Source organism: Mytilus trossulus, chromosome 14 (assembly GCF_036588685.1).
Source record: "Mytilus trossulus isolate FHL-02 chromosome 14, PNRI_Mtr1.1.1.hap1, whole genome shotgun sequence".
NCBI classification, from domain to species: domain Eukaryota; kingdom Metazoa; phylum Mollusca; class Bivalvia; order Mytilida; family Mytilidae; genus Mytilus; species Mytilus trossulus.
The window spans coordinates 60,514,322-60,538,074 of NC_086386.1; the positions used below are offsets into that span (position 1 = coordinate 60,514,322).

Below are 23,753 nucleotides of genomic sequence, written 5' to 3' on the forward strand. Positions count from 1 at the left end.
ATATTATTATAGATAGAGATAAACTGTAAACAGCAATTATGTTCAGCAAAGTAAGATTTACAAATAAGTGAACATGACGGAAATGGTCAATTGACCCCCTAAGGAGTTATTGTCCTTTAAAGTCAATTTTTAACAATTTTCATAAAATTTGTAAATTTTTATTAACATTTTCCACTGAAACTACTGGGCCAAGTTCATTATAGATAGAGATAAATGTAAGCAGCAAGACTGTTTAGTAAAGTAAGATTTACAAACACATCACCATCACCAACATGACCAAAACACAATTTTGTCATGAATCCATCTGCTTCCTTTGTTTAATATTCACATAGACCAAGGTGAGCGACACAGGCTCTTTGGAGCCTCTAGTTTTATGTAATCTAGAAAAAGGAACTTTCAGTTTCATTGGTATTTCAATTTGTCAGTAGATATTCTTAGCACACTAAATTGAACAGTTTCCAAGGTAACTATATGACTTTATAACACAGTCATTAGCATTGCAAAAATAGTGTCTAGATTAATAAAAAAAAATATTCTTTAATTCATTGCTTGGTTTTTGGTGTTTAAGACCTTTTTCAGAACTATTTTTTTGTTTGCAGTGGTAAGGTTTTATTGTTGGAGATTTAAGCTGGAGGGGACCACCAACTTTCTACAGGAAAACAGACATTCACATCGTCCTATATCTATTTTATTCAATTAAATGCCAGTCTGCCTAAGAATCAGGCAGTGGTGAAAACATGACCAAAAAAAAAACACCCAATTTGACATTGATTTCAGTTCATAATATGTAGTTATTCACAAAAAGAACATTACTTTCCATTTTTTGTTCTTGTAATAGAAGATACAATTTGCTTGAAATGCACTAGATTTTAACAAATAAGGGGAGATAACTCTGCAATTTGCTATCATCATGATCATTCTAACCAATTTTCTAACCAAGTTGTTTGATGTTACCAGACACACACAAACGAAAGACTAGTAATTTTTAATTCAGAATGATGGTTAATATTAAATAGCATGATAAGCTCGGTGGTTTTTTTCTGATTATGTTTTGATTTATACCTAAATTGCCTCATTCTTACATAGACTGGCACTTAAAACTTAAAACCTCAGTAATGACAGGCTAGTGATACAGTACAGTAATAGGAATTCAGGACCACTCTGCAATCAAGAAGCTTTAGATTTAGATAATGTTATTTTTAAAAAACTTGGCTTATTTTTTCATCATGTTCATCACTTTGTTCTACATATTTATGCTCTATTCACCATTGTGGGTCTCATTGGTGTTGAAGCCTGAAAGGGGATTGACGATTTTTTGTAAGCGTGACACTTAATAGTCAAATTACTGGGCCCTAAAAACAGGAAATAAGTCTAAGCGGGACACTTGAAATTACCAAAAAATGAGAATTGCATACATACAATGTGTAACCCAGATACGGGAATCTGACAAAACAGTACGTAAGCATGGTAAGGGGGATCCAGGATCACAACCCCCAATGAGACCCCCACCTTTGTTCATACAGATATGATTGCACGGAAATGATAAAAGCATTAAAAATAGAAATAATGTTAATGATATCACATTTCAATTGCATATTCCAGGAAATAAGTGTTCTACTGAAGAAAAAAAATATGTTGTATCCTGATTTTTTCAAGGAAAATAGAATTTGATCCAAGTTTTGTTTTTAACTTGTTTTGTCAAATAATATTAGTCTCTAGATATTTGGTATATTATTTCTCACAAATAATTATTTATATATATTTTTAATCTATATGTTGAAAGATTTATTTTAATTTTTTAATCAGAATTATATACTTAGGAATGTATTTAACAAAAAAAGAAAATCTCAATTTTAAACAAATCAGGTTCATTGTTAATTATGATTTTAAGTGGAATAGATATACCCTTCTAGATTATGAGTTGGCCATGGGTAGATACTGTCCCTGATGTGAACAGACATTATCCTATCCATTAAGGATAAGAATTACATATCATTTAGTGTGACAAAAAACTTGATTAATTGGATTGTAAAGCTTGGGAGAGAGAAAAACTAATTCCCAGGTTCATCTTCAAATATGACCTTTAGTTTGATGCCACAGTATAAAGAGATAATTAAGTACACATCTTCAATTATGACCTACAGTTTAATTTCGAGGTATACCTATATAAGTACATTAATTTCAGTGTGATTACATTTCAAATTCAAATTCTACCAAGATTTCAGTCTACTGATACTCGGAGGTGAAAATAGAAATAATATTTACATAAGGAACCTTTAGGATATAAAAATTTAGATATGCAAAAGCCTTCTACATAATTTTGTGTAATTACTGTATTTTACGCTGCAGAAAATAGCCGAACCTATCAATTTATAGCACGTCAAGGTGATTGTTATCGCCATCTGTGGGAAATAGACAATTATTCAGAAGTATATATTATTTCGTCTGTAAAGCTATTTCATGGTTTTTAAGGTAGAAATTAAATATTTGAAAAGATTTCTATTTGACTTGTTTAATTTGAATCAGCAAATTTTCATCAACCCATAGTGTTAACAGAATGTGGTGAAATAATTATAGGACTTTGTTTGATTCAAAGAATAAAATTTGTGAAGTTAATTTTTTTTATTTGCCTCGTTGGGTTTTGAAATTATATCTATTAAAACACCCATCATGAAAATTGACCAGACAGGTGTAATTAAAGAAAGTGGGGTTCTTTGGTTAGTTCTTCAGACTGATGTTGTCATGGAATTAGTTTTTTTAAAGTAAAATATTTAGTTCTAAAAAGGATGACCTTTTTGTATTTTAGGAAGAGATCATAACTTTACCCAAGATAGGACGAAAATCAATATTCATAGGCAGATCCTGCCCCCTCCCCCTTTTGTTGGAAACAGTTGGTTGCTTATGTAGGGAATCACTGAAGCTTTTAAATAATTCGTAAAATAAACTTTTTGCTTTCATTATTTAATTAACTTTATACACCTTTAGTTATTTTAAAAATCAGAATTATATTGAACACAATTTAAAAAAAGGGGGGAGTCAAGTGGAGACATTAAAATTGTGTTTATTTTTAAAGCTTGTTATACTTATTTATAACTTATCTCTATGATTTAACTTATGTTTATAACAATATATTTATGCATGCAATCTTCTTTACTGTATTTTCATCTGTATTTTATTTTTCTATAGTATTTTGTAAATTGTTGGTTTTTTTTCTAGATCAGCTCTTATTTTTTAACATTTTTAATATAAAAGCAAGTTTCAGCAATTAAAAATTATTTATCCCTAACAGCGTTTTTTGCATAATTTTCTTTATGGATTAAAATGTTTTTTAAACATTGAAATCTACATCATTTGTACATATTAAGCATTAATGCTAAAGTGCATATAACCTTGCTACACTGCAATTGTCTAGAATTGGGTCAGATAGTAACAGGTGCTTAGTCATAAACTTGCATGCTGAAATGAACAACTTGTTATAAAAATAGACTGCATATGGAAAGCATGCTATTTCCTGTTCAGTGTTTATTAGTCAGGTGACCTTAAAACAATGATTCATCCAATCAGTGTTCTTTGTTTGCTTTGATTGACAGGTGCCAGAGTGAAATGAACAGCAAAACTCACCAGGTAAAAGCAGGAACACCCCAACAAACATTGCTTGCAGAAGAGAAGATGAAACCAGCAAAGAAGAGAACTAATATTCTGATCTTGTAGGTAGAAATTAGGGTACTAAGTCATTGCTTTAATACCAGAAAAAATGTAAGTTATGCATCATGTTGGAAATATTGTTTGATATTTAATTCTACATAACACTGAAGGTCATGCAAACATTTCTGCTTTAAACAACATTATAAAAATCCTGCTTTTTGAATTTGGGGAACAATAGAACATGATCTTTTTATTCATACTATGATACTTAATAGTTTGTTTTAACTTTGTATCAATTTCCCTTTCAACCAAAGATATTACAATACTAAAAATACTTGAAATGTTTGCTGCTGGGATATAAGACAAAAAAGCAAACTTCTATAAATAGTGACTGGATGGAGAGTTGCCTCATTGGCACTCATACCTGATCTTCTAATACCTATTAAACTGTCAATGAAACTTTTAGAGAATCTGTTGTGTGTCTAGTAAAAAACAATAAACATGGTCATGAAATATACTGTACTGTAGTGTAAATGTATTGAATAAATAACAGAAATGAAGATGTGGTATGACTGCCAATGACATGAATGAGACAATTCTTTACAAGAAACCAAATGACAAAGAAATTAACAACTATACTAGGTCACGGTATGGCCTTCAACAATGAGCAAAGTTTTAAAAAGAAAACCCTAATACAATCATGACATTGCAAGTATTCTGTAGTAGGAACAGAGCCTATAAATCTAACACGTTAGTCTGTTGTATGTAACGTTCAAACTACAAAATTTAATATATTATTAAGAGTATCAACACTCACACCATTGCATGCCAAACATTGTAGAATATAATACCTTTCATTGTATACTATGCTACTTTGATACATATTTTTCTGGATAAAAATCTTGTAATGAGATTATAATTTCAAACGTAAATATTTTATATTATATTTCAAAATGATCTCATTATGATATCGTAACACAATGTAATGATTTGCACTTTTTAGAAGTGAATTTTATTACATGTACAATGTACAGGTATTCTTTAAAAACGTTGATCAGCTGTTCTTGCATCTGCATCCCTACATCGTTAAAGAATGGTTTCACTTTAATCCTAGGGGGGAGGGTAATGTTTTTCATTTAATAAATATATTATCTCTTAGTCTATAAATAAGAAATGACTACTTTAAGTTGGGTTAATTATATACATATACTCATCAGAGTCAATTGTTATTGTTAAGCAATTCCCTGTGTTTGGTTTTTTAATAGAAGAAGGGGGAAATAGAATAACTATTGAAATAATCTTACAAAAAAACTGAATATCAAACTGGAAATTTTGACAGAAATCAGTGGAAAGGGATTCTGAAATATTTTTTATTAGGTGTAATCTCTTCAAACTTTTCAAGAATGGTGCTTTAACAATGCCTTTTAAAAAATTGTGACACAGTTCCTCATACTGGAAAGAGATAGAAAAGGGGAATAGAATGATAAAAACGCACTGTGAATTCGTTTATTTGTCGGTACCAATTTGCATGGATTAAGGAAAACTTACATGTTTGTCGATATTTAATTTTGTGGTTTTGCCCAAGTCTAAATAAAAGCCTATAGAAAATTTGTTGTTAGTTGAACATGTAATTTCGTGGTTTGCCTGTAAATATGAAATCCACAAAAATGGGTATCCCAAGAATAAAAATGAATCCACAGTATAGGATATCTAAATTGGCTATGAATGCAGATCTAATTATTCCCCTTTATCTCGACTGCAGAAGTAAATTTAGTTGAATTTCAAGTTTTTATTATTCAATGTCAATAATTAGACTGGGGGAGTATTGCAATAATTAGTATCTGATACATATATCTGTATGCAGATTTTCCTGAATGTACAATAATTAAACTCACATTGTTGTTCATTCTTCAAAAAAAGCGAAAATAAATGCTCACTATAATTTCTAAATTTTCCATATGATGAATTATAGTAGAAAGAAGTACCTAAACCCACTATTATTATAATAGGAAAATTCTAAATGAATAGTCCCTAAGCAAGTGGCAAAATCATGCAAAAGCTCAAACACAATAAACTAATGGATAACAAACATTCATAAAATCTTTTAAACACAAATCACAACTAAAATTAATTTAATTTCTGCATTATTGATTATTAAATGCATAGTGGTGCAAAGACATCTAGTGATTTCTACAAAAAAAAAAATAATGAATGTTATTAAATTACGGTTCATGTTGCTGGCAGGCAGTACCAAGAACATTTAATGGTGATCAAACAATGATCCTTAACCAGAGGTGACACAATAATGGAGCTTTTATAAAAAGCCCTTATTTTTCCTCAGTGACTTCTCAATTAAATTGGCCAGTGAACAGTTCTTTCAGCTCTGGTGTATACAAAAAATAAAGATGTTAGTCATAGATGTACAAATGTTTTGCAAGTTATGACTGCAAGCTGCTAGCTGTTACAAGATTTTTGTACAATATTTGAATTTGAATTTGTTGTAAATATTGAGTTACTTCCCTTTATCTGGACTGTCAGTTAAGCAGTTAAAAATTGGATTTTTTTATTTTTTTAAGTGGCAAAGAAAAAAATAATGTGATGTGGTGATTTAATTATTGATAATTAAATGTAGTGTTATACAGAGACATTAAGTGATTTCATCAACAATTATACAAAAACTATTTAAATAATGAAGGGACATTACATTAAGGTTCATGTTGCTGTTTGGCAGTACAATGCACCAAATATCATTTAATTGTGATCAAATAATGATAATATTAGTCCTTGGACAGGGGTGACACAATAAGTAGGTATTGATGCAAAGCTTTTATTTTTTTCAGAGATACCTAAATTAAGTTATCCTGTTGACTGAACATTATGTTCCCTAACATATTATGCTGTCTATAAAAATAAAGGTGTAAAAGAACTCTGAGATACATGTAAGTCATGACTACAAGTTTTTTTCAATTACTGTGGGTTCATTATTATTCGTTGGATACCAATTTTTGTGGGTTTCGTGGATACAGGTGAACAAAAAATTCAAATGTTCAACAAATAACATATTTTCAATATGCTTTGTATACATAGATTAGCAAAACCACGAAATCAAATATCCACGATTATGAATGTTTTCAGCAATCCACGAAAATTGATGCGCACGAAAATAAATGAATCCACAGTAGTATTCTGAAACATAAGTAGTTTAAAGTGGTATTCTTTGCAATGTTTTTTTATACACCCCTTTAAGGGACATATTATGGTATACCTTTTGTCTGTCCTTCTGTCGTCAACTTGTTGGACAATAACTCAAACATGCTGGAACCAATTTGCATGAAACTAGTATTTTATAAATTTCTGCTATGACATTGAGGAGTTATGGAATTGAATGTAAAGTGTAACAATACACTAAATTCAACAAAGTGTAATAATACACTAAATTCAACAAAGTGTAACAATACACTAAATTCAACAAAGTGAAACAATACACTAAATTCAACAAAGTGTAACAATACACTTAATTCAACAAAGTGTAACAATACACTTAATTCAACAAAGTGAAATAATACACTGAACATTCAACAAAGTGAAATAATTCACTAAATTCAACAAAGTGAAATAATACGGAGGCATAGAGGACAAACATTCCCTTTGATTGGTTGTTGACTTAATGAATGAAGAAAAATGATGTGAATATGTCAAACTCCATCTGATGAGTTAATTATGCCATCATCTGATTTTTATAGTTCGTTCTTATGTTGTACTGTTATACCACTGTCCCAGGTTAGGGAGAGAGTGGGGATCCCCCTAACATGTTTAACCCCGCCACATTATTTATGTATGTGCCTGTCCAAAATTAGGAGCCTGTAAATTCATTGGTTGTCGTTTGTTAATGTGTTATATATTTGTTTTTCTTCAAAATTTTTTTACTTAAATAAGGCCGTTAGTTTTCTCCTTTGAATTGTTTTACATTGTCTTATCGGGGCCTTTTATAGCTGACTACGCGGTATGGGCTTTGCTCATTGTTGAAGGCCGTACAGTGACCTATAGTTGTTAGTGTCTGTGTCATTTTGGTCTTTTGTGGATAGTTGTCTCATTGGCAATCATACCACATCTTCTTTTTTATATTCAATCACTTCTTATTTGATTACATCATAAAAAAATAAGATTTAAAAAAAAACACAAAAATAAATCACTGCAAATTGAAAAGGCTAAAAACAAATAGAAGGGTATGTGAAAACAGGTTTGTTTATCTAATTTATGTTGATGGAAAAAATTTAGTTTTGTTTTATTTGAACTTGAAACATGCTTCCTACACAGGTTACAGTGTTTTAAAAAACACGTCTATTACAAGATATAAACTATGATATAGAGCTTCCCTAAATTGATTTTCCTTTAATGTTAAAAAGTCCCACATAGTTACAAAAAATATAAATCTAGATTTAGAGTGATTCTTGAATTGAATTATATAAATAAAAATATTGACCTAAGGCTGAAGATTGGCAAATCCTAATTTATGACCTGAACTTCAAGTTAAGATACATAGGTAAGAGTATTAAATAAAACTTATGTGCACCTACAAATAAAGATAACACAGATAATCCTCAAAAGTGACATATTTGGGTGCATATATATTTTAAAAGTCACAATTTTGATATTAAAGTAACTCTTGAACATGATACTATCTTTAGATTTTCCGATCACTGGGTTACTCTATAACTTTTGCTTTCTTTGGCCATGACAAATTTCATGACACTTGAATGAGATCCAACCCTTACAATTGATTTTTTTGTGTAGATGAAATGAAAATTACAAAATTCATAAAAAGATTCTATTAAATGGGTGGTACCTTGAAAAGAGGGAAAGATTAGATATTAAATGTAATAATTTAAATCTTTTATTAACTAATCTATTTCACCAATCTTTTTAATTTGAAGATAATGATCTAATGACCAAAAAAGAGAAACTTTTTACATGGGAAGTTTAAATTTGTACCCTTGTACCAGAGTTTTTAAGAAACATTTTTAACCCATTTGATCTGATAAATAGTCTTTTGAATTAGACGGACAAATTGTAAGTTTAAAGGATTAAAAAACAACCTTCACAGTTGTCTCTGTGTAATTATGCAATCAAGTAAAGTTTTCCTATGAAGACTGCTGACATCTGACAGTGAAAATGTACAGACTACGTGACATCTTTTAGAATAGACGGATTCTGTGTTTGTGTCAAGATTTGGTCGTCTGGACCACCTTGAAAATCTTCAAAGATAGTTAAAGTTGGCACTTGTGTTTTCGTCATCGAATAATCAGAACCTAGAAATAAGTAATCTTATATGAAATTAGTTTTTGATCTTGTTTTGGTGGGTTATTTTAATTCAAAATTGGCAAGATTTTTTTTTTTTTTTCCACAAATGAAACTTAATCTGTCACCTTATTACAGATGTGATTGTAAGTGCGTTTTATCATTTTACGCCAATTTTAACCGATCTTGCTTTGAATGCTGTTAGGGAGGTCCTCTACATGGGATCTTTCTTCTGTTCAGTTTGGATGAAGAATATTGTCAGCAATTGTATTCTTTGATGCCAATTATCAAAACAAAATATATAACTTTTTCAAAATATCTTCTTTTCTGAAACATGCTAAAGCTGCATGGTATACTGTTTAAAAACTCGGAGTTGGGGTGAAGTGATTGTTAAAAACAAATTAAGCCATTTCAAGATTTGTTTTTATAATTGGTCAATATTATATATAAGATACGATAAACTATAACTGAAGGATGTCACTATATAGTAGAAGTAGCCCAATCTTTATCTATGTCAGTCTATTCCTGGTTGAGGGTTGTTTCATTGGCAATCATTAATGAACAAATTTGTTCTTGTAGGAAAATAGGAAAACAAATACTTGTGGAGGGGTAGATGTTAAGCTATGAAAATTCTTCTGTGAATTTAATGTTGAGAGAACTGGAAAACATTCCTATTGAAAATGTATGTTCCATTTATTTTCATGAATTCTTTTTCAAAGGTTTGCCATATTATAAGGACCTCCATGGTTGCCTTTGTTCATTCCCCTAATCTTCCGTATGAAAAATTAAGTTGTTACCAATTAGGTTTTATAAAAAAGTTGGACTGGTGTCTTATGTTCTTGTAACGGTGATACTGATGATGCAATACACATGTTTGTGTAAATAAGCTAAAAACTGCTTGGACATTTCCTTTTACTGAAATTCTACACAAATTACTCTTATATGCTTACACTCACATTATGTTGATGTTTTCATTTGGAAAAATAGTTTTAAGAAAATTGATATTTTTTTTTTCTCAAAGTATCACCAGTTTATGAGTTTCCGCTATGTGTTGTCCTCTATATATTTCACTTTATTTAAAAAATGTTGATAAATATCTTTTCATCATCGAATCATGTAATGTCTGGCAATAAAAGCCATTTAATATCTGTAAAAAATCAATTTTGGAACACCACTTTTTAAAAATGACTAAAATACAATTTTAATGTTGTGTTACTTTGTTCATTGGGGGTAACCTAATTGAATTAGATGTCCCCATTATGCACGGAAAGTTTCATTAAAATCACATAACAAAAATTGTATGAAAGCATTATGATCAACCGAGGTATATTAAGAAACACTTTTTTCAAATAGAAATTTTTGAAGCAGAGAAAATAGCAATAAATGTGCCTTTCAAGTGTATAATTTCACAAAGATTTAACATGAGATAAGAGAGAAATAAACATACGTAAAATTGTCATTTTATTGAAGGGAGATGATTGAAAATGCATTATTACAAGTGTAGTTCAAATCTTTTCTCAAAGCTCATGAATTATTCATATATTAAAGATATATTTAGAAGGTAAAAATTGGTCAATTGCTAAACTGATATTGTTTACAGTTTTTATGAAACTAATCAACAGTTCTATAATATGTTATCATCACGAAAGGCTGTATAACATGATACATTGAAAATAAATCAAGACCAGATATTATCTTTAGACATATCAAAATTATTTTTAAAGGTCTTTTAAAGATATTTTTTAAAAATCTGTTGAAGAAAACAGAACAAAAAGATATTGATATTTGTCCTTCATTTTATGGATTCATGCAACAATATTTATTGCTACCCATGATGAAACTGTATATAATTTAAGATGAAAATCCTGATCTATGAGATGTTTGAAAAAAAATTACAAATCCCCCTCCCCCCTTTTTATGTAGGAAAAATTTGGTTCATTATTTGAGAAATCCTTGAAGCTTGACTAGAGTGTGCTCCTTCTTTGGTGGTAAATAGACCCCCTTATGATTTTTTTTATCTGCCACTGTTTGATAAATAGAAATTTTGGTATTGCATGATAACATAGAATTAGAGGAAAGATGCACATTAGGTTCTGAAGGGATATTTAAGCTAGTACCTGTAAAAAATAAAACGACTTCTCTATGGCTGAAAAAAATTAAAAAAATAATAAAAAGAACACAACATGATAACTATAGAGAATGAGCAACACAAACCATGTCAAAACAAAGGATTTTCATTTGTCCATTGTGTTTTTTTTTGTCTCTGTCCCATGAAATTTTGGTAGCACATTTTACAGTAACTACAATCAGAGCTTTTTGAAATTTAGTAGCAAGCTTCATGCCAGTATGCCATTTATTTATACAGTGTATGATATATTTTCAGATTTATAGCCCAGCAAAGGAGGAGGTGAGCTTAAGTGACATATTTTTGTGTTCAGGTGATATTGACCTAAATACAATAAGTATGTGTAAAGTTTTAACAGTGAGATCTTCGAAATATTGTCAATATTTTCTCCTAGAAATGACAAAAAAATGCATACTTTGACAAATACATGTTTGTTTATTAGATATTGAGTGCATGCATGTACCACAGACAATGAAGCACCATCACAATGCAACAAACAAATCAATGAATAAAGCTTTTAATTAACAAAGTCTGGAAATGATTATTGGTGTTACCTTAATTCCCAAACTTAAATTAAGGGAGGTCTGCAAAATTGATGGTTTTTCGAGTTTAACAAAAGGCATGTTCAACTGAAACATATTAGACTACTGTGGCGATGAAAATGTTACACTACTTATATTTTTATAGTATGCATAATTAAATAGCTACCCTTTTCAAAAGACATCATAGTTGTCTAAATATTCATGAAATATTTGCCACTGAACATTAAGCAACCAACAATCAATCAATCAAGACAGCATTTGATTTGTCATTCTTTTTGAAAAGTGCTAAAAGCTAAATAAACATCTCTTACTGGTTAAAACAAATAAAATGCAGGAGTTCTGTTTGAAATATAATCATTCTATGTGAAACATTAAACTGGTGATTCGATCCGATATTGGAACAATAATGTCCACGTTATATTAATTGAGATAGTGATTTTGATATTGTATTCAGTTGAGCAGACATTATCATCACAAACAGGAATTTTTTAATTGAAATAATGGTCCAAATATTTTTACCATGGTAAACACCATACTCTCAGATGTCTTGATATCAAATGAGGTTATAGAAGAGAGCACTTGATGAATTGATAGTGATATTGAGAGAAAAAAGAATGATACATTATTGAATAGGATTTTTTTTTATTTGTATGCCATATGGTATCTAAGGTTGGTAAAGAGTGATTTTTGCGGATGTTATTGAGCATGGTATCTAAAAATCAGGAGATGACTGGTATGATTACAACCTGATTATTTAAGACCAGATGTAGAAGTTAAGAACTATAGGTCACTGTACTGAGCCTTCAACCATATGCAAAACCCATCTTATATTAAGGCCCTGATACAACGAACATAAAATAATTCAAACAAGAAAGCAACATCCTATAAATTATGTAAAAGACAATATGCAAAAACAATTATCACAAAATGGTATACAGCAACAAACTACAACCGCTTATAATCACAGGTTACTGACTTATAAGGGATATGCACATACAGAATGTAGGAAACGTCAAACAAACTCTCCCCCTCCCCTTTGTCTTAGAAAAGCAGTAAGTTGTACTTAAACTACATGTATAGAACATAGGCAAAATATTTTCATATTGCAATGGTCATGCACCACTTTTCAGCTAACCTTTGTGCCTTAAGTAAGCAGATTTTTGTACCATTCCACCAGTATGTCTGCCAAACAACAAATTAAATATCAACTATAATAGAATTGTTGTTATACTAGTAGGCAATTTGTGTCACTGCACATATAACATCAACAAATTGCATAACAATATGGAAGTCATATGCCAAGCATTGACTGTCAGTCTTCATTCATTGATGCATATTTATTACAACATAAATTATTGTATATTAGATAAAGATAATGTTATCTATAGTGCTCAGACTAGTAATTAAGTTTCATGTTTTATTACATATACTAATTTCAGAAAGGAAGACATGAAAAGGTAACAGGAGACGAAACCAACAGGCACTTGTAAGAGATGAAAGAAGGTTACGTCAAAAAGGAAGAGAACCTAATTGATGTCAAAATAGGCCATACTGTACGATCGTTGACAGCCTCGTTTTCATTGTTATCAGGTATCTAAATGGTCATGTAATGTGATGCTCTAATATCGCAGCATCATTAAACGATTTGTTACGTCAATTAAATAATGGAAATAGTCGTAAATATTTCTATCAAGGTGTTTGCTTGGGTTGTCTTGTGTTATAGTCAAACAGTTATTTTTTGCTTTGTATACATTTTATTATTAAAATATTGCTTAAAAATGATTTTTTGTAACAATGCACTCAAATGACCACATTGTTATGGGTTTTATAGTTATCAATAAAATATTGAATATTTGTTCTAAAAACGTGTTTGGACGACAATGAACTTGTTTATGGCTTGGTTTATTGCCATAAAATTGTTTCTTGATTTGAAATGAATGGTATGTAACAATGCTGATGACAAAAGTTTACATACATTTTAGAATTTCGGAAGTTTGTAAGCTACAGATGTACTAAAGATAGTGGATTGTAAGAAAAGAATTACATGTACATGATTCAGAGGATAATTTAAAAATAAAACAAACAAATTGTTTAGTGTTTAGAATTTTACATTGATTAGTTTTTAAATTAGAATAATACTAGTGCATTAAAGGTACCCTGGCTCGAAAAATGTCAACTATTTGTATTTCATTTTAGTTAAAAGTCTTGTCTTATGATAATAAGTGAAGAAAATTAAACTGTATATTGTATACTTTAGAATTCGATGGCATAAGTCCTGCAAGCCCTTCACTCTTACTTTGAAAAAAAATATGTAAGGATTGTTTATCAGACTAACTGTTGCTTGCCTTAAACTTCCATTGACAAATGTTGTGTGTCCGTAACCCCCATATATTGAACACTAATAGAAACACATAATTTCATAATTTGTTAGTTTTAATTTGTACTAAATCTAGCATCTGACAAATGAAAAAATGATTGAAATGGAATTTAAACTGATAATGTTGACAAAAATGTGGCCATAAAAAGTTTGTATCAATTCTTTAAATTTTTCGCTAAATATGGAGTGAAATCTGTTTGTACCGACAATATAAGATGGTCATTGATAAAAGTATTATAAAATGATGATCACAGTGACCCGCTAGAGAAAACAAACATGTATCACTCATATTTACTACATTTGTATCTTTCCATGTCATAAAATCAGTTATCCTGTTGACCATCTTGTCCATTAATGTTCTTTGGACTGGAAATCTGCCCATAATAAGCCTCTGGACTAAAATTGATACTGGATAATGTACGGGAACTTGCTTAAAACTGGTGCAGTCTCCTGCATCTGTCTTCATTAACATAGAAATTAGTGAGAAATTGTCATTCAGCCACATGTGCTAATCTGCCGTCAAATTTTGATAGCCTGTCTGAACAAAAGAAATCATATTTCATTTTTAATAGAAAGTGATGCATGATAAAAGAGTAGATGAAAGAGGTGAAATTTCATGCATTTTAATGTTGTTTTTAGCTATTATTATAGTCCTTTCTATTGTCATCCCAGAAGATGATAGCTTTGTTGTGTTGACTCTGTGGTCAAGTGCCTAATTTACATATCTTGTGTGTGTCCACTGGTTTGCTTAATCACATTTTTCTGTCGTTTTCCTACAAATCATATTATAATTATCTTCTTTTTTAGGTGTTTAGCAGAATAATTTTGTGGTTTATTGTCCCTAACCTTTGTACTGAGAGAGGAATTCCAGTCTTGTTTGTGTTTTAATGTCATATTAAAAAACAGAAATGATGAAGAACAGATGTGCACCAGTATCAAGGTGACTTTCAGGGATATCATATGTTTTTAAGGATTTCAGCTTAAATTGAATTGACCATATATTTTTTTTAGAAACAAAATATGTTTTCAGAATGTAAGAGATAAGAATAGTAAATTTTATACAGCTTTTGGTCTATATATTAAACTGTGACTTTCATGAATCAAAGTAAACCTCTGCATTTTTTAGTGGTTTAGTACTTGGCATTTCTCAGGAGGTGCTTTTATGAGGGTTCTATAATATATAATTCTTACATAAAAAATAAGTTACTTAAAAATGTTTCATACTTGTAAACAAGTAATGATGAAATGAATTTTAATGTTATTTACTACATGCAATTCATTAAATTCTTCACCATACAGTAGAAGGTCAATTGTATGAAATTTAAGATTAACATTCTATTACAAAAATGTCATGGATTTTTGTTTACAGTTGTATATATATAAATCATGTTAAAGTACTTCAATGTCTATTTATTAATCTTTTTAAATATTTGATTAAGCCATATAAAATTGAAAAAGTATCCTAAGGTACTGCTGACAGGTCAACAAACCATAAACCACGAAAATCTTGAACTCATGTCGTGTTCTTTTGAAGGTTAAGATGCTGAACCTCTTAGTTTCCATGGCGATATAGATTTCCGTGATGGAAGGATGGGTAACAGCAAGCCTGACGTCCATAGATTGTAACGTATTGTTGCCGATTCTGATTGACACTGCTGGATTTTTTACGACTGGGTTGAGCACTTAATTGAAAAAGTGTCATCTTAAAGATTATTGCATATGAATTGTATTTAAAACAGTAAATACAATACTCCTACATAGAATTGTTTAGTGGAATTTCAAATATCTCAAACTGATTTGTATTGGATATATTGAGTATTTCTGACTCAGTACACTTCCGACTAATTGTGAAAATTTTAATTGGAAACTAACCATACTAGATTTTCTCATGGTTTGAATCAGCCACAAAATTTTTCTGGAAGATCTACTGCTGTGGTGAAACAATTGAAATTTTATTTTGTTCATGATTTCATGAAAGGTTGTAATTTTTTTATGTCTTTCATATCTTGCTGAACATAATTCAACATATTACTTCTGAAAAGAAAATAATGACATTCATATCTAGATTCACCTAAGTTTGTAAAATACAATTTTTATTATGATTTTTTTTTTATATTAATTAGGAAGATCTCAATCTTTACTCATACACCGATTTATAAGAAGATGTGGTGTGCGGGCTAATGTGACAACTCTCTATCTAATTCACAATTAGTAAACGTAAACCATTATAGGTCAAAGTACGGTCTTCAATTTGAGTCTTGGCTCACACGGAACCTCAAGCTATAAAGGACCCAAAAATGACTAGTGTAAAACCATTCAAATTGGATAAAACGAAGGTTTAATCTATATAAAAAAAACGAGAAATGAGAAATACTTATTAATAATATTTATTTCACACTTTTCAAACATAAAGTAACCACTTTTCTGATTATTGTTATATTTCTAAATACATATTTGTAATAATAGGTATTCAAAACAAATTTTAGATGTGACCAAAGATGAAATATACTTGTATAACTATATTTGTAGGCCTGGTCATAATAAAACAGGTAGACATGAAAGTGAAAAACAACCAAATGAACTCAATGCAAGATGCCAATACTGACCGAGATTTAAAGGTACCATCATAAAATTGTATTGTAGTGTGCTATTTTATGACCAACTGTATATACCTTTTACATATGTTTTATGTTGAAATGATTACATTTTCTTGTGGTAATGTATTATGTTAAATCTATAGTTCCCATAACAGGCAATGACCTTAGAAATAATGATAAAACCCTTCCCAGTTAGTAAGTGTTAAGATTGGTATACTTCAGTGCTTATTTTAAAAAAGTTTCAAGAGTTAGAAGAGAGCAAATGAGAAGTTAACGTTGTTTTTAGAGATAAAGTGCACTTTGTGTTAACATTTCACAAACTGTATAGCCGAAATATCACCTACAATACAAATAAACCTTAAAGCTGACACAGAAACAGAATGCAATTATTTGAATTAAATCCACAGTTTCTCTTGGGGTCTTATGTAGTTAGGTTGCTGTCTCTGTTTTTCGATGTATACATACCTTCTTCAATTCTATTAAGAAAAAAAACTTTTTGATTTTTATTCAAATTGAGATATGGTATAATGTTTTTTTATCGAAATCTGTTAAACCTGTCAAATTTGTAAAAAGTTAAATTATTTTTTTATGATATAACCATAATTTTGAATCCTTTGATTTTTTTCAGTAGTAGTTGCAGGCATATCAACCTTTATGTATACAACGTCGTCCTATACATATTTACCATAAAGTAAAAAAAAAATCTTTTCTAAAATGATTGGCTTAATTTACAAAAAAATATAATTTTATTATTGCTGTTCAGCATTTAATGATTAACGTGACTAAATGATTTATCCCTTGAAGTATTACAGCTTGAGAATCAAAATGAAAATCTGATTTTATGAAAGCAAACAAGTTACAATGTAATTATCAACATTTACTATAATTTCCCTGTGGTTAAGTTGTATAAAGTACCGATTGCTGTGTATCATTTGGAACCTGAGGTGATGAAAATCGGTGATTTTATCAGTTGTCCGAGTTTTGATGTGTTGTTTGTTCGACTTCTCCATTCATCTGTATCCTTCCCGTAACATTGGTTATATCTGATGAAAATTCTTTAACATAAAATCCAGCTTCTAGGCATTTACGATTTATGAATTAGTCATTTCGGGATTTTGCAGGTTGTTATGATCGAAAGTATAGAAGATTAATATGAGAAAGAGACAGCTGAAAGATTGAATGTAAGTTTTTGCATGCAAACTATTTTCATTCTATCAGCTAGAGCTAAAAAAGAAGGAGCTATTAACTGCCAGCTTACCCTTTTTCATCTGTCCCATTGGTCTTTCATATACTTGCATCACCAAAGATAATGTCTGTTCTCTATCTCAAGTTTGTCACAACAAATATTTTTATAAAACTTACAAACAGTTCTAATTTTTCTAGAATGATGTGGGTTTTCGACTTTATAGTTTTACTGAAGTCTGCATACAAGCCTTTGGTATACTTGTACTTAGTTGATTATTTAATTAATTTGTGCTTTACCTTCATCTCTGAAATGAACAAAAATTGGTACCACAAAAATAGATATAGCACCCATTTTGATGCCATTTATATATGTTAACATTTATACCACTACATTCAAAGTACTTCTTAAAGAACTTTGTTTACTACTTCTGGTAGAAGGATATGTACCTAGTGTTACTCACACTTCCATTTTAAAGGTCCACATCTCAAGTTGCATAGCATGCATGCTAGGCTTGGGCTTCAATTAAATATCATTAGGGAAATAAGCCTAATCTAATGTGTTTAATGTAACTACCAAATTTGTGTAGATTTATCTGAGCATGAAAATAGAAAATAATTTATGAAACATATTACCCGTATAAGGTTAAAACTCAAGTGGTTTAGGGTTTCTTATAACTACAAAAAGTGATCTTTTACAAACTGGAGAACAAAAGAGCTCTGTATGTAATCATTGTGACCTGATACAGTTAAATACGGAATAATGGTAGGTTTCGCTTAAAAGGTTAAAACGAAGCATCCAATGATTTGACCGAGACATTTATATATTGACATAGTGTCGTTTTCCTTTCGAAATCGACATGAGATGTGAAATTTGACAATTGTAAAGTAGGACTTATTTCAGAACACCTGCTGATCACTCTAATGTATTATGTCTTGATAAGCTTTCATGACAGAACTTTTGTATCAATTTATCTGAAATTTTTGGAACTTGAAGCTCAAAAGTTGTATTGCTGTGTCATTAATTGTCTTAAATTGATGGTTGAATTGCATATTTTTTTCATTTGTTTACAATGATATAAAGTGATACAATTTGCAATTTCAAAATTATAAATGATCTTTGGCTTTTTCTTTCATGAGTAATCTATGATAGCCTGTTAAATGTGTAATCTAATCGCATTTCTATTTATAACTTGTACTTGCAAACAGGAACACTGCTAAATATAAAGCACAAAGAGTTTTAAAAGAAACATATCAAGATTCAGTTTAATTTTTGATATTTCTTACTTACAACAATTGGAGGAAATGTTTCATGACTTGATGGAACTTAAGTTTATATCAGACTGACAGATGTCTCTTACTTTTGACCTCAATTTCACAGTTCATTGATTTGCTTTAAGAAATAACCATTAGGTCAGACACTGAATTATTGTTTCAATGAGTGAGATAAATTTATATTTTGGTCCATAGAATTGTAAGATGTAAATTATCTGTTCAAATAGGTGAAGTCTTGACCTGTACATCATTTTATATTTCAATGAAAATATCGAGTTTTCATGATCAGCTGACCTTTTAGTTACTTCCAGTAATTGATTATCGTATATATCTAAGTAATGCTTGTCTTGTAGGCACTCATACCACATCTTATACCTGAGTAATGCTTGTCTCTGGCATTCATACAACATCTTTTTATATCTAACACGTATAAGTAATGCTTGTCTCATTGCAATTGGCACTCATGCCACATCTTCTTATATCTAACATGTTTAAGTAATGCTTGTCTCATTGGCATTCATACAACATCTTCTTATATCTAACACGTATAAGTAATGCTTGTCTTATTGCAATTGGCACTCATGCCACATCTTCTTATATCTAACATGTTTAAGTAATGCTTGTCTCATTGGCATTCATACAACATCTTCTTATATCTAACACGTATAAGTAATGCTTGTCTCATTGGCACTCATACCACATATTCTTATATCTAAGTAATGCTTGTCTCATTGGCACGCATACTACATTTTCTTATATCTGAGTAATGCTTGTCTCCTTGGCATTCATACCACATCTTCACATATCTAAGTAATGCAAAGGCTTGCTACATATGATTCTGCCATGATCTCTGACAGAATTTAAACATTTCAGAGTACGGGTAACACAACATTTTATGCCCCATTTATGGGCATTATATTTTCTGGTCTGTGTGTCTGTTCGTCCTTTGTCTGTTTTGTCTATCTGTTCATTCATTTGTCCTTCTGTCCCCCTTCAGGTTAAAGTTTTTTGTTGAGGAAGTTTTTGATGAAGTTGAAGTCCAATCAACTTGAATTTGGTACATATGTTTGTTATGATATGATCTTTCTAATTGTAATTTAGATTAGAGGGTTTACCCAATTTTAAGGGTCCACTGAACACAGGAAATTACAGTGCGGATTGGGCATCAATGTACTATGTACACATTCTTGTTTTAGGAATATATTTAACAAGAATGTGTCCAAAGTACATGGATGCCCCACTCACACTATCATTTTCCAGGTTCAGTGGACCTTGAAATTGGGTGAATATCTACAGACGGACAGACACACAGACCAGAAAACATAATGCCCCTCTTTTATCCTAGGTGGGGCATAAAAATAAGAATGCGAAATATTGGGCTTTCATCTAATTCTCTTGGCTAATTATTATTAAAGAACTTTATTTTAAATTCATCTTTACATGCCAATTACAAGAAATGCACCAAACAGCATCTAATAAGCTGCACCATTTCTGTACTGTGAAAAGAAATCTACTGTGAAACACGACTCTTGGTGCAGGAGTTTCTCACTGCACTGAAGATCCATTGGTAGCCTCTCGGCTGTTGTTTGTTCTTTGGTTGGGTTGTTGTCTCTTTGATACATTCCCCCATTTCCATTCTCAATGTTATGCTTGCATGATTTTGTCAGTATACTTTTAAATATTTGTAAAAATACTGGTAAACTAAAGAAGTTGAGTAATATTTTTTTTTAAATCTATTGAAAAGTCAAAAGATATTTTTTTTTAAAATGATATGCAAGAACATAGATTGTTTTCAGGAGATAGACAAATCCTTGGTAAAGTGGGTCTGGGCTTGCTCTATGTTTGTTTTAGAAGAAATAGACAGTTGTCTGTAATAAAATTATGATTTATTAGACAAAAACTGAATTAAAATGAATTTTAGAAATAAAAATCATTGATTTCAAAAGAAAGGAAAATCTATAAAATCTACAAAGATGATGAAAAGCCATTTAAATATTGTAGTTTAAAGTCAGTATATCTTATTTTTGAAAAGTTGTGATGTATTGTATACAAGGCATTATCGTGTGAAACAAGCGTAATCTATTTATATGTCCTATAAACAAACATCCTGCTGGTCGATTAATGTTAATATCTGTTTTATTGCTGAGGTGTGAATAGAAATCTTCGGTTTCTTGGGAATAGAGGAAATCCTAGTAATTCTAGTGGCGGCAAAAGTATTGCTTGAATGAATATAGAAAGTAGGACATACATACAGGTCTGCTTAGTGTTATGAAGGTGTCCGACTTTGCAGATATTTATATGGGGAATTGATGACCTGCCATTAATCTCTCTTAATAAATATAGTAAATGGTTTTCAGAATTGAAAAAGATGGAGATTTATCTGAGTATTAGCCGAGTAGCAATTCGACCACATTGTTATTTATTTAAATCTTTAAAGAGGATCCTTCCGATAAGTGAAGAGTAAACAAGCTTATTGATATGGTGTATAACGTTCACAAAAAAGGTGATTAAAGAGGTCCGATGTCGATACAATTGTATTGTGGCTTAAGACATAAGGCGGAAAGGTGTCAGCTGGCTATCACCATCTATCAACTATTGTTAGACCTGACATGTATTTGAGGGGCTTGACACAATGAGAAGTGTGAAATTGTTGACTTAATAAATACTGATTCTTTAAAGCTGGCTTCTTTTTGTGCTTGCCATGAATATTTGGGTATATTTTAAGAATTTTGATGATGCACTTTGTCTGTTTTTAAGTAGCTTTACCTTTGTTTGAACTATTCTCATTTTTCTCTCTTTTTGCATTAATTTCTGCCTCTTTTTTTTTACAAGATAATATATTTGCATATCTTTAAAAAGAAACAATTTAGATGGGGATTATTTTAATAAATAATCTTGAACATGTTGAAAGAATGTGCTTTCTAAGAGGACTTGGACACGACAATTGAATATGTTCAGTCAGGATGCTACTTCTTCAAATTATCTCCCCATTGCGCCAGTTCATTTTCACAATCGTAGTAATGAAAGCCTTGTACCAATGATCATATGGGATTGGCTGAAATAATTGTGGTCATGAATTTTTAAATATATGTCTTTTGCTCATTGTTAATTTATTCAATGTTTAAAATCCTCCAAATACACTTTCTTCACCATACATATATAAGTTTAAAGACTCTTTTTAAAAAAAAAATTTAACACCAGTTGTCATTGCATGTAATGGTAATTCTAATATGACGTGCTTCTTTCGCTTTGTAAAAAACACTGTGATAAAATTCTCGATATATCTATACTTAGCGCAGAATCCGTGGTGTACATAATAATGGCTGTTACAATATACTTCCCACGTAAATCCACATGTATTGAAACCTATTTGCAAACCCTTTGTCGATTTAATTGTTTTAAAAATTGCAATTCAGAAAAGACAAAATCACTTTTATTCTTATTCGGATGCATAATAAAAAGAAGTCATGCATAAGAGCTCGGAGAAACCAACAAAATAAAAATAAAATAAAATTCCGCGAAAGTCTATTAATGTTTTTGGCGCATTTAAGTCATTTCAAAACATGACGTCATACAAATGAAAACTCTAGAGTTGAACGTTTTCTGTTACGTTAACTATTGACATGTTGTTTACTATTGTATTTAAATTGATTATCAAGGTAGGTTATGTTTGATTTTCTATTCTATTGCATTATTCGCATATGTACTGATTTCAGCAAGTCAACATGGCGGCTCATTGGTTACGAAATGTCAACTTTGGATTTGACGGTAGCTCACGGGAAAAGAATATAAATCAACATGACAATTGTTGGTTTTGAGAATGAAACATATTTTTTTTCAGCGGTTGTTCACGAAATAATCCGTGCAAGCTACGGATCTATTAAAATGATGAGCTTTATCTAACAGGGAGTAAAAAAGAACAGCCAAACACACAGATTTACCCACCCTCGCTTCAGTTTTTTTAATGATCGTATTTGTCCTATTAGAATCGAAATAATTCATGGAAGCCATAGATTATTGGAAATTTACACATGGCCTGGGCCGTGATATTCGTTGATTTTATCCCTCGCTAACGCTCAGGATAAAATTCGAATATCACGGCCCAGGCCATGTGTAAATTTCCAATAATCTATGGCTTCCATGAATTATTTCTTAAATATATCATATGCAAATTTTGTAACTAAAATAGATTTTTTATTTAACTGGCTGACAAATTTCATTGTGTGCCCTGCTTGTTTTTAAATGTCTGTCACAGATACATCTTAAAAAGTGTTCCTAGAAATGACAACACTTATTTTTTAAGGGGCCAGCTGAAGGACACCTATGGATGCGGGAGTTTCTCGCTACATTGAAGACCCATTGTGGCCCTTGGCTGTTGTCTGCTCTATGATCGGGTTGTTGTCACTTTGACACATTCCCCCTTTCCTTTCTCAGTTATTTACTAAGAGGAATCTTCCAGTTTGTTCTCCATTTATTTGATTAAATTATGTAAACTTATACAAGTACTAGTTATTATAAAAAACATTAACCTAACTTTGCATAAGAAATGATACTGAGTAAAGGGACAATAACATGTTTGGCCTTTGCTCTATACATGATCCATAGTTGTCTCATTAGTATTCATGCATTCCACATTTCTTAATTTTGATAACACTTTTAAGGGATATGTTGTTTCAAGAATCAGGAAATACTAAAGCTTAAGACCTGTATAC

At 30.6% G+C, this 23,753-nt stretch overlaps 1 protein-coding gene and 1 long non-coding RNA gene across 4 annotated transcripts in view; both read left to right on the forward strand.

Annotated features, from left to right (window-relative positions):
* The first annotated feature begins 3,608 nt into the window (after positions 1-3,608).
* Positions 3,609-15,919, forward strand: LOC134697094 (uncharacterized). Of its 2 annotated transcripts, none has more exons than XR_010103068.1 (5): positions 3,609-3,707; positions 11,327-11,350; positions 13,050-13,200; positions 14,795-14,927; positions 15,522-15,919. It is a non-coding gene; the product is annotated as an uncharacterized LOC134697094 (long non-coding RNA). The 2 variants fall into 2 exon arrangements; XR_010103067.1 differs by lacking the exon at positions 3,609-3,707 and adding an exon at positions 6,475-6,584.
* A 1,787-nt stretch (positions 15,920-17,706) lies between these two features.
* LOC134696627 (protocadherin-9-like) overlaps positions 17,707-23,753 on the forward strand; it is a 68,856-nt gene continuing 62,809 nt past the window's right edge. Inside the window, exon 1 of one of the 2 annotated variants that reach the window (XM_063558499.1) lies at positions 17,707-17,765. The gene's annotated coding sequence lies outside the window, so the exon portion shown is untranslated. The remainder of the gene's footprint in view (positions 17,766-23,753) is intronic. The other variant, XM_063558501.1, reaches the window with a different exon arrangement.